At 41.8% G+C, this 5339-nt stretch overlaps 1 pseudogene; it reads right to left on the bottom strand.

The window, feature by feature from the left end:
• Window positions 1-480: 480 nt before the first annotated feature.
• Window positions 481-626, bottom strand: LOC132228997 (small nucleolar RNA SNORA5; annotated as a pseudogene).
• Between the last annotated feature and the right edge of the window lie 4713 nt (window positions 627-5339).

A 5339-nucleotide genomic window follows, 5' to 3' on the forward strand; every position in this document is an offset into this window, starting at 1 on the left:
AACAGAGGATGTGTTCCACGCTATTTTATCTGTTCATCTAAAATTTTTAAATATTGTATGTGAGTGAGATTTGGGTTGTGAGAGCTATCATGATTTCTCTGATGATTGTCTTTTCAGAGGAATTGAGTGCCTACTTGTGAGATGCCAGAAAGGAGGTGTGACCGTCAGCATTTCCCTGTTATCTCTGCTCTTCTGCATCTTCAAAGTGATCTCAGCAGCTCTAATGCCATTTGGAAATTTCTGGTCTTGATCTAAGAACTACAGGGGTAAGACAGCTCAGTCATATCTATAATCCATAACTTAATGCCAATCATCTCTTTCCAAGTTAGCTGGAATCATATGGGCAAACAAGGAGGGGCAAGAAGAGAAATTTATTTTCTTTCTGAAAATTCAAGCACTTTTAAACTGAGAATACAACAAAGATAACATATCACATTGTGTGCATGAATGTAAAAGCCCTCATTGCTTTTTTTTTTTTTTTTATGTCTGTAGCCAAACTTATCCCTGAGGCCCAGCAGAGGGGATCAGGGCCCGTGCATCACAGTGTTTCTGTGGCAGCCTTTTGGGCCAGTGCCTACCATGGGTGGGCTCATCACTTTCGTGTTCAGAAATTTGTCTTTTCCACAAGAAGTTTCTTTAAATGTGGTCTCCTCTTTCCACAGTTGTCTATCAATTGTCAAATGCCACTTAACTATAGCATCTGATTCTCGTTCACCAGATTTTTTTTTTTTTGCAGTTTATTGTTCTTTACCTGCACTTACTAAACTCTAGAGATCTCACCCAAGTTACGCAATTCCTTTCTCAAAGGTAAGTAAAATAGAGCTCTTGTATTTTCTCATTCTTCAGTAACTCTTATTGCTCAGAGAAATGCATTTTTTGGTAATGTGTATGTGCTTGGGAGGAGGTGATGGCAAGGGGGAAGGAAAATGGTTTTTAAGCAATTAAAATGTGGTGCTTATTGTCTGTACTGTCAGGACTGAGAGTCCCCAACATGAAGGTGAGGCAGTGTGCATGTACTCAACTGCAAACATGCTCAAAGGGTTGCTACATGCTGTTGCCTACGATAAAACTTTAATGATTATCTATCTGCCCCAGAAAGCTTACAGTCTGTGGCGTAGCCCAGTCACCAGGGATATCAGATCAGTGTGATGGGGGATGCCATGTGGATAATCATAGGGCACTAAAGAAGCAGACAGTGGCGACATTCAACTCTGTCTGGAGAGATCAGGGGTGGCTTTCTGGAAGAGAGGGTGGTGTTTGAGTGAGAGCTGAATAGAAGCTGCTCATGCAAAAAGGTAGAGAATAGCATTGCAAGACTCCAGACATGAGCAAGAGTAAGTTTGGCAACACTGAGTGGTTCCAGACTTCAGGAGCATAGAGTAATGAAAGCTGGAGACAAAAGCAGGGACCAGCTTCGATGCCCAGGAGAACCAGGTATCAAGTAGGAGGGGTCAGAGGTCAATGCAAACAGATCCAACCAGGCTGGGGAAGCTTCAGTCACAACAGTGCTGAAGACTGAGGCTGGGGCGGGAGGGGGCAGGGGGAGAAGAATGTGTTAAGGAAAATTTAGAGTGCTGCACTTAATGCCAATGTTTTGTTAAGTGAGAGACAAAATGTTCTCGAATAGGGATACTTCAAACAAAAAGGGGAATGAAGCTCAGAGGCATGATTTTACAAGATGGCTTATAAAGTGAGGAAGTTGTTTAACCTTTACAATGATTGGTTATTTCAACATGGATTTCCAGAAGGCAGGGGATTGGTTGAAAGTGATTATCTTCTACCATTTAAAGAAGATGACTTAAGCTTCTTTTATCATTATCAGAGGCATTTACAAGAAGCAACCTAAATGAAGTTGTGCTTGTGCCTATTGCAAGTAATAAGCTAGATTTCATTTTGCTTTCATGGCTTAAATGGTTTTGTCTGCTTTGAAGATTTCAAGCCTGCTCTCAATTTTATTTTAACTAAAGAAAATAACATGCTGAGGGCCTACTATGTCCTAGATACTGTGTATTATTCAATCAAGTTCTTACACATATCCTTCAGGTAGTATCATTATCACCATTTCAGAGATGACGAACATGGTCTCAGAAGGTAGACTGACCGGTGTCACAGTCCTCATGAGGAGTAGATCTGTGCCCTTTCTGTCAGTGACTCCAGAGCAAGAGAGAGCAAGTTGCAATGAACTGGATAGAAGCAATGGGAGTCACAGCTGGGCTTTATGTGGTTCCATGGGGACGGTAACATCTGGCACAAGACTCTCAGGCAGTGGACTATCTTCAGGACAACATTGATAAACTTCTGTGAGTGTGGGATGCTAGGTCCTAAGGTCAAGGTCTAGGAAAAGACAAAGGCAAAACCAAATTTGTCTAGAGAAAAAGTTAACTGGAATTTGGGATATAAGCAAAAAAAGTAGACAGAATTGGTGAGGAGTTGAAAGAGAAGGGCCAAGCACCATGGTGGGAGGTGGCAGCTACAGAAAAGTGACCAGCGAGTGAGGTCCCTGAGGGTGAGGTGGCTGAGAGACTTTGAAGAATAGGAATGTCTAATGTTTAATTATAATTTGTTTGGTTGCTGCACTGTAAACTCCAGCAATTATCCCAATTTTCCTATAACATTACGCCCCACACACTTACACAACCTTATGTTTGAGACAGGCTCAGTGGCTATCCCGACAGGAAGAAGAGGACTGTGTGCTGTGGAGGGACAGGCGACAAAAAAGGGAGAATAAGCATAGGAAAGTGAGGATCCATAAATGGAGTGATTTGGCCTTACTCTGAGGTGGCCAGGACAATTATAAACAACCTCCTGCCCACGTGTCAAAAATTAACAGGGCTTGGAAGAGTTGTTGCATGGCTAACCTCATAAAGCATGAGAATTCAAAACAATTTCATTTAAATCTGAAAGGGCATGTTGACTTTAGCAGACATTTGGTTTGTGAAAAGGAGCTATTTCTAATGGAGCTACTCAAGAATTAAGTCAATGGCCTTGGGCAGCAGTTAATTTCCCATCCCTGGTAGTGTTTAGGAAAAAATACACACCCGAGGCATGGCAGTGGTGAAGTGGGCTCAGGTGTAAGATGGGGACAGCCTGTATACATAACCTGTCAAACTCCCTCCCAATCCTGAGAGTCCAGAAGTAAATGTTAAGACTCCTAAATAAATCAAGTATCTACACAAATGGGACTTGGATTTGGGAATGCACAGCTGCTAAAAGTTCAGAGCGAAGGAAGAAATAAGGAATCCACCTTAATAGGTTAAACTATTAACCAAGAGATGGATCCAGTTGCCTTGACATTGAGACAAGTTTCTGGTTCAATTCAGACTTTCTCATGTGTTTCCTGCTACTCAACAAGTAGTGGCTTGGTTTAGGCAGCCCAGGACTGGCTTTGAGAGCAGGTGGGCAAATGTACCTGCCTGAAGATGGATCTAACATGTTGAGGATTTTTTTGCCTGTTAAGATTCAGACATGGACCTAGCCACCCTTTGTCCCAGATCATTAGTGATGTCCACTGGGCTCAAGGCACCTTGAGGGAGTGAGAGCCCCCAGCTTCAAGAGAGAAGGAAACAAAAGTGAAGAGAAAAAGACAGAGAAGCAGCAATTTAGTGAAAACATCGGGAATAACTAGCTCTCCTTTCTCCATGGCCTGGCCAGAAAAACACAACCAGACATTGCTTCCCTCCTAGATAGTTCCAAGGATAAGGTACATGCAAAGATTGTACTTGGATTCTCTCTCAAAATGTGACCAGAACAGTATATGCAAGTTGGAGAAAAATACCTAAGTAAATATGATATCCTGCCAATGCTCAAATTTTATTGTGCTAGCCAGGATGAAGATAGCTTGGGTAGATGAAATTAATAGATAAACCATAAGTTTACAAAAAGCAGACTCTATTAGTTTGAATTTCAGCTTATAAGGTATTTCCCCACCCACCCATGATAAAGCAGCAGTGAGAAGAGTCAGAAGTCATGAAGGAGGGAGAGACATAAAGGACTAAATCAACCATAGACTAGATCATCGGCCCTGGAAAACCGACTGTAGACTTCAAACAGTTTCTGATATTGAATTAAAATAAAAGTTCCCATATGAAACCAGTCTAGGGAAGGCCTTCTGGGTGAATTTCTCGAACTCCCCTAAGTGTTAGATTCCTCCACTGAGCAGGACTGAACACATCTCTGGAGGGTGAGGTCAAGTGCACTTTGATTAGATTTTTGAGATCAAGAAGTGCAGGTCTGCCCCGAGAGTGTCCTATCTTTGTGCACACTAGAGGTTCATTTACAATCTCACCTAGTTACTTCAGAAGACGGAATCACAGTTAAGCTACCTCTTGGCTTGAGAAATGTTTTCCTTATAAGAAACTCTTTGATTTAGTGGAAAATGTTAGAATGTATGACTACCCATCCATTTAGTTAACAAGCATGTTTTAGTCCTTCCTTTAGACCAGGCACTGTGCTAGATTCTGCTGATAAAAAGACGAAAGCATATGGATGCCCTGGAATAGCTTAGAGTCTAGTGAATAAAATATTCATGAAAACAAGATTAAGACATGGTAAACTAGTCACTAAAGTACAGGAGTGGCCCTGTGCCGAAGTGAACCCTGGGATGTGGGGAAAGGCCTCCCAGCAGAGAAGGAGCCTGGACTGAGCAGCCAGTGGTTGAGTGGGAGTTTATCAGATAAGAAACAGGTAAATGGCATTTCAGGGAGAGGGAATAGTACCTTGCCCTGGAAGGAGAATCTATAGCAGTGGTGCCCGGGTCAAGGTGAAATGTTGTGCTCTTTGGCTATGCAAGAGTTTCCCTGGAAAATGAACAAATGCATGGTGAGACTCAAGTGCTTCCTTGCATTTGAAGTTCAACAAATATAACAATACTAATTCAGAACAAAAGAAAATTAAAAAAATGTTGACTGGTTTCTTTGTGTTGCCTCAAGACAAGTGCCAAGGGATTTAGGGTTACTGTCTTAGAACAGTCAGGGCCACACTGTGGGCTGTGGCTACAGTCACGCAGGGCCCATGCTAAGGAGCCCCTCCTTTGGATGAATGCTCTACTGTTGTTAACTTGAAATTCTTTAATAAATTCTCATCAAAGGGCCCTGCATTTTTAAATATTTTATTGGGTCCCTAAAACTATGTAGCTGATGTTGAGAATAGAACATTTTCTGAGAGTTTGAAATAGTTCAAAATTGTAGTGTTTTAAGTGGAGGGAGGGAGAGGTGGCTGATGAGGTTTAACAAATAAGTAGGGGCCTATATTGAAAGGCCTGGAAGTCTTGCTAAATATTTAGAATTTGCCTGTAGGAAAAGGATAGTCATTGAAGACTTTGAGTAAAATCGTAGCATGAA

Source organism: Myotis daubentonii, chromosome 2, assembly GCF_963259705.1.
Source record: "Myotis daubentonii chromosome 2, mMyoDau2.1, whole genome shotgun sequence".
NCBI lineage: Eukaryota > Metazoa > Chordata > Mammalia > Chiroptera > Vespertilionidae > Myotis > Myotis daubentonii.